Consider the following 12,685-nt stretch of genomic DNA (forward strand, 5'->3'; position numbering starts at 1 on the left):
ACTGAAAATTTGAAACCAAAAAATGCTTAATCTATAAAAATAATATTTAATTTACTATAGATAAACTAGTTTCAAATAACTATTTAAAAATTTTATGAAAATAAGAATTATATTTATAAAGATAGCATCTTTTTTATCCACAAAACCAAATGCCGAAGATTGAATTAATAAGAGAGACTAAGTTGTTCCCCTTAGAATATTTTTTTTGATATTACGGTACGAGTCAAAAATATCGGCCTTTTCCGTAAAAATTGTCTAGGGCGATCTTTACCAAAGATCGGCCTTTTCCGTAATAAGTGATGGAGAGAAACAGAGAAACAATGTCATTAAAAGCGAAAGAGATACAGAAAGCGCGATCGGTTAGGGAGTTCCGTCCCTAACCCTAACCCTGACATTAAAACCCTACTAACCCTAACACCGTAATGAAGATCGTGCGGGTGTTACGGAAAAGGCCGATCTTTGGTAAAGATCGCCGAAGACACTTTTTACGGAAAAGGCCGATATTTTGGACTCGTACCGTATCACGTCGTTCACGCACACAACGTTCTCTCCTGACGTAAATAAAGAGGTTAGGCTGAAAAAGAGGATTAACGACGTTGTCTATTAATATTTTCTGCTCTAGGTACTAGGCCTGAAATCTTTGGGGAAGGGGTCAGTCAATTAGATCGTTTCCAGTACGCAACTGGTACTTAATTTATCCACCCCAAAAGGATAAAAAGCAAAGTTAACCTCGGAGGAATTTGAACTCAGAACATAAAGACAGACGAAATCCCGGTACGCATTTTGGCTGGCATGCTAACGTTTTCGCCAGCTCGCCACCTTTGTATACCAATACCGAAGGATTACTTTAATTTAATTTTTTTTTCTCCAAACCAACCCAACCTACCTCGTGTTTTATCGATCCATGGACGTATTTATTTTCTCGTGAAATCAATTATCCATTGACGCTTGTTATTTATCTTATCTTTTAAAGTGAAAAGAACCTCCATTAGAGAAATAAGTCATAGATATTAGATGACATCCATGCTTGTTATTTGGTTATCGATCTCCTACTGTGTTACACATGCAAACATGGTGACAGGAGACAGGGGACAAGAGAGTCGATTATTTCTGCTCTAGTGATTTTTGATGTTCTATTTTATATTAACATTGAAGTGATTATGGTGAAAAAAAAAAGGGGAGAGTAAATTGTTGAAAAAGTGAAAGTAAATTTCATAAAATACACAAAAAAGCTCCCTCATTATGCAATGGCCACAGGCACCAAGTTTAGTATCCTTCTTGTGATATGTTAAGTATTTCAGAAATAGTAGCTGAGGTACACCATTTCCTTGTACTACACCCAGCAATGAACATTATTGAGTTGTATGATTGTTTTCATCTTATATAAAATATATGTAAGTTTTTCATGTTATATTCAATATATATATATTCGTCAAGCTAGCTGAAATGTTAGCATGCTGAGCGAAATGCTTAGTGGTAAATCGTCTGCCATTATGTTCAGAGTTCAAATTTCGCTTAGGTCGACTTTGCCTTTCATCCTTCCGGGATCAATTAAATAAGTACCAGTTACACACTAGGGTCAATGTAATCAATTTAATCCCTTTGTCTGTCCTTGTTTGTCCCCTCTATGGTTAGCCCCCTATGGACAATAAAGAAATGAAAATATATATTCGTTCTATACATTGCTTATGTCACATACATTGTTCGCATGAAATTAAGGGATACCACAGTTGTCAATTTCAGTTTCTGTTGCAATAGAATTCTGTTATTTTTAGGACAATTTACTTTCGCTATTCACTGCCGTAGTGGAGGCGCGTGGCTGAGTGGTTAGGGTGTCAGCATCATGATCGTAAGAGTGTGTTTTCGAATCCTGGACTGGGCGACGCGTTGTGTTCTTGAGCAAAACACTTCATTTCACATTGCTCCGGTCAACTCAGCTGGCAAAAATGAGTAACGCTGCGATGGACTGGCATCCCGTCCAGCTGGGGAACAAATACACCATAGAAACCGGGCCCATGAGCCTGGCTAGGCTTTAAAAGGGCGCATTTATTTATTATTATTCACTGCCATAAACTGCATGTCAACCTGTTATATGGACTGTTAGATATGTAATTCGTCTGACATTCCGTGTGTCACTGTGCTTCGTCTGAGTTCATTGTTTCATTGTTGTTGTTTTGTGTGACTGTCGTAGTAAAATGTCATTGATATATGTATGGCGGACATGACTTTTGTTTATTCATAACGAACATTGGGTGAGTGCGTTCTTTGTATGTAATTGAATAATAAATGTAATAATTAAATTTATATAACTCGTTGTGTTTTCTCTGGGAGTCTTCCGAGGGAAATACAACACAAACCACCTTTCACATTTCTGAGGTTGGTTAAATAAAGTCCCAGTCAAGTACTGAGATCGGTGTAATCGGTTAACCCATCTCATCAGAATTGTTAACTTTGTTCTTAAATTAGTAACAGTGATTAATTCCCCCCCCCCCCCCGGTGAGATTTTTTGTTAGCATGCAGAACTATGTCTGTGTAGAAAACTTGTGCCAAATCAGTTTCTCTGAGTTAAGAATCACCTCTATATTGCATTCTAGATGTGATTAGAATTATAAAAGAAGAGAATCCTTTACCGGATTCATTCACTGGATTACAGCCGAGCAGGGAAAATGCCTCCAAGTGATTTTTTTCGAACCCGCCTAAATACTAACTTTTGCATGGCACTTATTTTATTGAGTCATGCGACTTGACATACCAGTTCATACACACACACACACAAACATGTAACTAGCTTCCATTTCACTACCAAATTCCACTCAGAATTCTTTCTTTAACACGAAACTACAGCAGACAGCACCCGACGAATGCAGTTGCAAAGAACTATACCACCAAGTCTCCGCTATTTTGTGTTGTTTACACTTTTACTATCAAATGATGCAATCCTTTCAAAGATTGTGAAGTAAATGCTGATCAAATATCCAGTTCACCATTTTACCCTTTACAAAGAAGGAATTGATATGTTATATTTGAGACATATCATGATTTGACTGTGACATATGGAGATCTATATCGGTTTTAAGATTTTGCACAAGATCAGCAAGTTCAAGGAAGAGAGTAAGTCAATGACACCAATCTCAATGCTCGACTGCTTCTTATTTTATCGACCCCGAAAGGCCAAAAGGCAAAGTTGACCTTGGCGGAATTTGAACTCGGAACGTAATGACAAAAGAAATACTGTTCAGCATATACTCAGTGTGCTAAAGATGGAGATCAACGTTATTTTTAAAAATCTATTTATTTTTTTCTACTCTAGGCACAAGGCTCAACATTTTTGGAAAGGGGTCCAGTTGATTAGATCAACCCCAGTACGCAACTGGTACTTCATTTTGCCTGGTGTGCTAATAAATCTATTTATTGATGTCTGTGGCGTTGATAGTGTAGCTTTTTTTTTTGCTATTGTTGTTGTTGGTGGTGGTGGTGGTCATATTATTAGAGTTGTTATTGTTGATATTCCTTATGTTGTTGTTGGTAATGATGTTTATTGTTGTTACTGCTGTTGTTGTTGTTGGTGTGCTGGTAGAGGTGCTAGTGGTGATGGTGGTAGTTTTGTTGGTTTTCATGGTGTTGTTGTTAGTGTTGCCTGTGATATTGGTGGTGTTAGTCATTATAATAGGGGGTCTACCCTCTCACCTGTCTTCTTGTCCAAGGTATAAGTCAGTCACTATCCATATTTATTCCTGAAAGAGTGGGGTGGGGGAATTTGATGTGAATAAAACAGTACATCAGTGTGGTGCTACTTCTGTAGAAAAAAAACTAGCTTATATGGAGGCTATTTCACCCATTGCATAACTGAGTACATATATATATATAGAGAGAGAGACAGACAAACAGAGATAGAGAGATAAACAAATAAAATAAGTACTAGGCTTTTAAAAAAAGAAGTCCCAGGGTCGATTTGTTTGACCGAAACCCTTCAAGGCTCCAGCATGGCCACAGTTAAATGACTGAAACAAGTAAACAGAAAAAAAAGAAAACAATACAGAAGAGAGTTTAGGCATCTTATTACTAATGTTAGTTCTTGGTCGTTTTTAATTGGGTTGAATAAACTGAGTTTTCTCATTCTGTTGTGTTGTTATAACGTTTCCCGCAGTGGTTTATATTACTTAATAAACAAACTTTCCTTATTTAATTAGAATTGTGCTGAAGAAGTTCCTGATACCTAAATGTACAACTTTTATTAATTTCTGTTACTGTGAAATTTATAGAATACTGAAATTTTTATAAACATTTGATATATTAAGCATGTTTTACCATTTTTTTTCTCTCACACCTTCACTTTCTTTTAAACTTTTTGTCATCTACCACTGAAAAGAAGAAATGTTGAAACCAGTACGATTCATTGTAAAGAGTCAGGTACATTTTCAACCCTCAAACCAACTCTTATGCACGCATGCATATATAAGTGTGTGTGTGTATGCATGTGTGAAATAAATGAGAGGCAAAATATTTATAGTTAATATGACTTTTATTTTGTTACAATGTAACATACAGCTTCTTCAAGTTATTGTTGTACACATTATTTGCAGTTCTGTTATTCATTTTGTAAGTAGTTAAGTTCATCTTCTTTTTGACTCCTAGGGGAACGGCTGAAAGGAGAGAGAGAAAGGGTAAAAGAACCTTACCTCTCTGTATTGACAAATAGAAAGTATAAAAGTTGTGTAGCCCTTCGCAGAAGGTGCTTCTTTTACCGGCGCCAAACGAAAGGATGAAGAACGTAACTTTGGTTCTGTATTTATATTTTCTCCTAACAGAATGAGGTCAGGCTAAACAAAAGATTTTTCCGTCTGTTATTTGCCTTGACAGAAAGTTTGACTTGAAACTGTCTGTTAAAGAAGAGAACTTATCTATATTTGAAAACTGACACTCGTAAATTTCTAAGCACTTATATCGAGAACGATAGAGAGGAAGTTGTAGGAAGATTTAGAGTTGGTTTCGAATCTCAACTAAGGATCTTGGAAGTGATTCATTACACACACACAAATAACAAAAATGGGTTAAGGTTCACAACAGCTGTTTCAGACGCATTTTTTTTTAATTGATGAATGATCTGATTACTCTATGAGAAAAAGATTTTCTTTTGATGAATTAAAATTTAGAATTTGTTTTTGAAAAGGAAGAAAAAAGAAACAAGATATGGAATGTGGATTGGCCCTCTCATTTCGGTAACATATATACATATATATGCATACACACCCACCCACCCACATATGTGTAGAGACCTCGTTTGGCTCTACCTAAGATTTGAAATCGAATCTAGAAATTCTCCCTAGCCATATGGCCTATTGTTCAGTCTAAAGAAGAACGCAGATTTATGTGTTTTCCACTTGACTGATAAACTTTCCTGTCCCACGATAAGTTGAAGTGACCTACATTAATTTATCCATCTCTTTTTCTGGCAGGTCTGCATTCTAATAAATACAAGTATCTCTAAGCAAACCACAAGAGACAGACGGCCAGAGCAAGAGGGTAAGCAAACGCTATGATACAACTCCCTCTACTGTCTTTCACTTTCTCAATAGCTCATTTCCTTTCTAACAAACATCATTTTGTCTATCTCTTTCTTACCACTACAATGACAGGAACATTAATACACACTTTATACAAGGAAAAATTAACTCTCGATTATATTATACACGCCTGCTCGTCGTGGTGTGGCTATACATATTAAGTAACGGTAAATAAAATATGTTATCTACAACTTCCGACCAATGTCCTTATTCTTCAACATAGGAAAACAACAAAAAAACACACACACACACATTCACATCAACTTTCTTTTCTTCAACATCACGCATGTTACATTCTGGTAATCACATTGTTACAATTGGTGACCCCTACGCTAAAACATGCTACAATTAGGGACGCCGACGCTACATATATACGACGGGTTTCTTTCAGCCTCCGTGTACCAAATCCACTCAGAAGGCTTTTGTCGTCCCGAGGCTACAGAAGATGACATTTGCCCACTGTGCCACGCGGTGGGCTTGAATCCAGAACCATGTTGGTTAGAAAGCAACTTCTTACAACACTGCGACACCTGCGCCTACACACGCACGATGAAACGTGGAAGATTAGATCTGGAATGACCCCGAACCCTTAACTACCCAATAGATAAATAAAGTCGAATACATCGAATGAGTAATTGCATCTCTCTCCTGGGTAAATAAGTAATCGCCCATATCACTGGATGGTTAGTGATAAAGAAAATAGCTAAAATGATATATTAATAAGATAATGTATTTGTTATATAATTAATATGGAGAATGAAAAAACGAACTGCTTAAAAAACGTAAACTTGTGGGTGATTATTAAATTTAATTATAGTTTTCGTAAGTGCTAACACTCGAAATCCACGATCCTTGAGTTAAATTGCCAAGTAAAGACCGATTATTGATTAATAAAATAAATTCAACTAGAGATTTTTTTAAATTTTTAGATTCGATTTTTATAGTAGAGACAGCTTTTCCTGCTACACCGCATAACAAAGCACCTGTACCAGACGATTCATGTATAATTCTGAATAGATTCTCACGAACGAAGATGAATGTACGGTAAGTTTGACGTATAATTATCCCGTTTCTTTAATTGATATATAATTTTTAGTGTGTGTAGGATTAATATAGGCTGTGTATTTAGTTGGATGATTATAAAAACAAAGAATTATGGAGATAAATTAAACGGAATGACAATGAATAGCTATATAATCACCAAAGAATCGTTACTATTGACAGTTTGGTATAACGATTGTATATGACTAATATAAAATATGCATCTTATATCTCTGCGTTATATATAAATATATATACACACACTTACACACAAGCACATATGTGTGTGTATATATATATTATATTATATTATATATATATTTATATATATATCATCATCATCATCGTTTAACGTCCGCTTTCCATGCTAGCATGGGTTTATATATATTATATTATATTATATATATATATATATATCTATATCTATATATATATATATATATAGATATAGATATATATATATATTATATTATATTATATTATCTATCTATCTGTCTATCTATCTATCTATATTTTATTATATGTATTTATTTTCTCTTAGTTAATAATTAACTCTGACAAAATAAATTGGTTAATAGATGCCAGGGTAGCAAAGATCAGAAAATGACTGTGGTGTAACTCCCTTTTATTTTGGGAAATTGAGTAAATATACAATTATACATATATATATATATATATATATATATATATAAATTTTTACAATCACACCTCCATGCTTTACCTATATTTATATTTCTGCTGCTTTTAATAAAGTACATTACTCTACTTCTGGTATTTGAGTACTCTTTTTCCATCCTGTCTAAAGGCAGGGGCCCTTTGGGCAGTTACCCTGTGACCCCACAGTTCTAGATGCCTAATTCGGATCTATTTATGCTCTAACTTGCTGTCAATAGATAAATACTATAGGGCACAGTACAATGATTGGTAGGGGACTGGGCTACACTGCTACTAAGACGACTCTGCACACACACACACTCTTGTGTGTGTGTGTGTGTATAAATATTTATACACACACATAAATATATATACACGCTCATAAATACATGTATGATATTTAATGTATAACTTACGTATGTGTGTAAATATATGAAAATATTAATAAGCACACCACATTTTATTTTACTTGTTTCACCAATACTGGTTTTTAGGGTGGTGGTGGTTGGACAAACACGGCCCCATACACACACATACAGTATGTCTACCTCTCAGTAACCTAGGGGTTTGCGAAAAGAAATTGATTGAATAATTTTCAGGTTTTTGAAAAAATTAGTACTTGGGTCAATTCATTCGACTAAAACCAATCAAGGTGCTGCTCCAGCATGGCCACATTCCAATGACTGAAACAAGTGTGTCTGTATATATAAATATATATATATATAAGAGAAGAAAAGGAAAATAGAGATTGGGAAGTTAATAATTGTTTATTATTAATAACAAATTAATCATCTTCATTTATAGCTGTTTCAATTATTACTCAGTAAATATTAAATTTTTGTTTATAAGACCTGAGTATAATATTTTCAGACCGTAAAAATATATCCTTGAATGTCTTGTATGTGTTTATAGGCTCATTATAGCAGATTGAATGATACGGTTTAAGATTTGTATTGTAATGTGTTTGGGTGAGGGGTTTACAGGTTGATTGGAGATAAGGTAGAGTAGGTAAATAGAATTACAAGAATAAATGAATAAATTAAATGGAGATAATAGAAGAAATTTAAATATAAATAAGGTGAGTTTATGGTTGATAAAGGAATGGAATGTTCGTTTATAAGGTAGAAATAAAGTTATGAAAATTTGTATGTATGCAAGCACACATGTATACATATACACACACATATGTATCCATACGTCCATATACATACACAGAGACACATGCATATACTCATACATAAGGAGGGTCCCAGCTGATACGATCAATGGAACAGCTTGCTCATGAAATTAATCTGCAAGTGGCTGAGCACTCCACAGTCACATGTACCCTTAACGTAGTTCTCGGGGATATTCAGCATGACACAGAGTGTGACAAGGCTGGCCCTTTTGAATTACAGGTACAACTCATTTTTGCCACCTGAGTGGACTGGAGCAATGTGAAATGAAGTGTCTTGCTCAAGGACACAACGTGCCGCCGGTATTGAACTCAGAACCTTATGATCGTGAGCTGAATGCCCTAACCACAAAGCTACACACCTTCACACACACATATACATCCATCCACACATATACATTCATCCTTGGATGAAAACCACCCCTTCATGAGGTTAACACAGCATCTAATCAAATTTATATATATATTAAACCTCTGTGCAAGGGGTAAACAGTAACGGTAGGGAATCATAAAATATATTTGCCAACTAAATGTGGTGGTCCCATAGATGATGATGTTACTTTTGTAACATCTAAAAGCAACAGTAACATTGTCCTCTGTGGGACAGCCACATCTAGTTGGCAAATATATATATATATATATATATATATATATATATATATATATATATATATATATGTATATACACATACATACATACATACATATATATGTGTACATATATAGATGCAAACGTACACACATACACATATATATATACAAATGTACACACCCATACATATGTATGTGTATGCATATATATACATGTGTATGGATGCACATTTATGTATGTATATATGAGTATAGCTGTGCATGTGTGTGTATTTATATATATATATATATATATATATATATATATTCACACATACATACATATACATATATATGTATACATATATAGATGGAAACGTACACACACACATATATATATATATACAAATGTACACACACATACATATATATGTGTATGCATATATATACATGTGTATGGATGCACATTTATGTATGTAAATATGAGTAAAGCTGTGCATGTGTGTGTATTCATATATATATATATATATATATATCATCATCATCATCATCATCGTTTAACGTCCGCCTTCCATGCTAGCACTGGTTGGACGATTTGACTGAGGACTGGTGAAACCGGATGGCAACACCAGGCTCCAATCTAATTTGGCAGAGTTTCTACAGCTGGATGCCCTTCCTAACGCCAACCACTCAGAGAGTGTAGTGGGTGCTTTTAGCGTGTCATCCCGCACGAAAACGGCCACGCTCGAAATGGTGTCTTTTATGTGCCACCCGCACAAGAGCCAGTCCAGGGGCACTGGCAACGATCTCGCTCGAAAAACCTACGAGGCCAGTCAGGCGGTACTGGCAACGGTCACACTCAGGATGGTACATCTCTATGTGCCACCCGCACAAGAGCCAGTCCAGGGGCCCTGGCAACGATCTCACCTGGCTTGCGGGTCTTCTCACGCACAGCACATTTCCAAAGGTCTCGGTCAGTAGTCCATCGCCTCGGTGAGGCCCAATGTACTGAAGGTCTTGCCTCACCACCTCAGCCCAGGTCTTCCTGGGCCTACCTCTTCCACGGGTTCCCTCAACTGTTAGGGTGTGCACTTTTTCACGCAGCTATCCTCATTCCATTCTCACCACATGTCCAAACCAGCGCAATCGTCTCTCTTGCACACCACAACTGATGCTTCTAATGTTCAGCTTTTCTCTCAAGATACTTACACTCTGACTGGGTATGCACATTTACATTACACATCCAGCGGAGCATACTGGCTTCATTCCTTGCGAGCTTACTGCATGTCCTCAGCAGTCACAGCCCATGTTTCACTGCCATGTAGCATGGCTGTTCGTACACATGCGTCATACAGTCTGCCTTTTACTCTGAGTGAGAGTCCCTTTGTCGCCAGCAGAGGTAAGAGCTCTCTAAACTTGGCCCAGGCTATTCTTATTCTAGCAGCTTACACTTTCAGCGCACCCACCCCCACTACTAACTTGGTCACCCAGATAGCGGAAGCTATCGACTACCTCTAGTTTTTCACCCTGGAATGAGATAGGAAGTTGTTTCCTGTCTGTTTACAGTCTTTATTGCACCTGAACATCTGCCACATACAAAAACTAACTCTCGTAGTTAATCCTGCCTTTGATATTGCTGCACCTCTTATGTGTCCATAGCTTGCACCGGGTACATCTTATAGAGTTACTACCTACTCCTTTACTAGCATACTGAGCAGGGCCATCTACCTGAAGGGGTTTGTGTTTTATCTACCTTCCTTACTTATTAGGATTTTGGTTTTTGCTAGGTTGACTCTAAGGCCCTTCGATTCTAGACCTTGCTTCCACACCTGAAACTTCTCCTCTAGTTCTGATAGTGACTCCGCAATTAGTGCAAGGTCATCAGCATAGAGGAGCTCCCAGGGGCAACCTGTCTTGAACTCCTCTGTGATTGCCTGGAGGACTATGATAAATAAGAGGGGGCTTAGGACGGAACCTTGGTGGACCCCTACCTCTACCCGGAATTCATTGCTGTACTCATTTCCAACCCTCACCTTACTGGCAGCATCTCTGTACATGGCTCGCACAGCTCTTACTAACCATTCTTCTATCCCAAGTTTCCTCATTGACCACCAGATAAGGGATCGGGGGACCCTGTCAAAGGCTTTCTCCATGTCAACAAAAGCCAGGTACAGAGGTTTATCCTTAGCTTGGTATTTCTCCTGCAGCTGTCTCACTAGAAATAAGGCATCAGTAGTGCTTTTACCTGGCACGAACCCAAACTGCATCTCATCTAAATTGATTCGCTCCCTAATTAGTTGGGCTATGACCCTCTCTGTAACTTTCATAACCTGATCTAACAGCTTGATGCCTCTGTAATTATTTGTATCTAAAGCGTCACCTTTACCTTTGTAGCAGTTGACTATGATGCTGCTACACCAGTCATTGGGTATGACTCCTTCGTGTATCACCTGTTTCGTAATACGGGTGACTAGGCTATAGCCAACACTGCCAGATATATATATATATATATATATATATGTATAAAGTAAGCAGAGATAATGGTTATAGAAACTGACTGAGGGATAGAATTTCCGTATTTACTATTGGTATCAGTTACCTGTGGCCATGGGTATGCAGACACACTCTGCTCGTAGAGTACAGGTAGCAACAGAATAAACAAAAGTTTATCAGGAATCAAATTTAGATAATTAGAAAATGGAGAAAACCTTAGATCAACAAATCAATTGGGCCACATCTGTAGCTTATTATTATTTAAATAATAATAAGGTACAGATGCGCTCCAATTGATTTGTTGACGTAAGGTTTTCTCCATTTTCTAATTATTTAAATTCACACACACATATACATATATATGTATATACATGTATATATATATATATATATATATATATATATATATATATATATATATGAAGGCGCATGGCTCACTAGTTAGAGCGTCAAGCTTACGATCGTGAGGTTGTGAGTTCAATTCCTGGACCCGGCTGCGTGTTTTGTCCTTGAGCAAGGCATTTTTATTTCACATTGCTCCAGTTTCACTCAGCTGTAGAAATGAGTTGCGACATCACTGGTGCACAAGCTGTATCAGCCCCTTTGCCTTTCCCTTGGATACCATCAGTGGTATGGAGAGGGGAGGCTGGTATGCATGGGTGACTGCTGGTCTTCCATAAACAACCTTGCCCGGACTTGTTCCTGGGAGGGTAACTTTCTAGGTGCAATCCCATGGTCATTCATGACCAAAGGGAGTCTCCTCATGTATATGTATATATATGTATATGTATGTGTGTGTATATATATATATACATACACACACACACATATACACACAGGTTAGGCTTCTTCCAGTTTCCATTTATGAAATCCACTCACAAGGCTTTGGTCGGCTCAAGGCCATAGTAGAAGACTCATGCTACACAGTGGAACTGAACTCAGAACCATGTGGTGGGGAAGCAAAGTGTTTTTGACTCAACCTTTTCCAAACAAATGAATTTTCCCCACTCCCACATGCCTCATTCTTGTTGCCCAATTTTAAAATAGACTCTTTAGAAAAGAAGGTCAACATCAAAATCAAATAATTGTTAAGAATTTTATTTATAGGATTTGTCGTTGCACAAAAAGAAAATCATTGGACAAGGAGACGTCGAACCAAAAGACGTGGACAAAAAGACATTTGACGAAG

The 12,685-nt window shown here is 36.9% G+C and overlaps 1 protein-coding gene across 3 annotated transcripts in view; it reads left to right on the plus strand.

The window, feature by feature from the left end:
• The window catches only part of LOC106876905 (protein O-linked-mannose beta-1,2-N-acetylglucosaminyltransferase 1), an 83,395-nt gene that overhangs the window by 3,188 nt on the left and 67,522 nt on the right, over positions 1–12,685 (plus strand). For 2 of the 3 annotated variants that reach the window (XM_089363502.1, XM_089363504.1), the window contains exons 1-3: positions 2,191–2,252; positions 5,457–5,523; positions 6,494–6,608. The gene's annotated coding sequence lies outside the window, so the exon portion shown is untranslated. Of the gene's footprint in view, positions 1–2,190; positions 2,253–5,456; positions 5,524–6,493; positions 6,609–12,685 lie in introns of those variants that run through there. The other variant, XM_089363503.1, reaches the window with a different exon arrangement.

The sequence above is a fragment of the Octopus bimaculoides genome, chromosome 15, assembly GCF_046866305.1.
Source record: "Octopus bimaculoides isolate indiv1 chromosome 15, ASM4686630v1, whole genome shotgun sequence".
In the NCBI taxonomy this organism is placed as follows: Eukaryota; Metazoa; Mollusca; class Cephalopoda; order Octopoda; family Octopodidae; genus Octopus; species Octopus bimaculoides.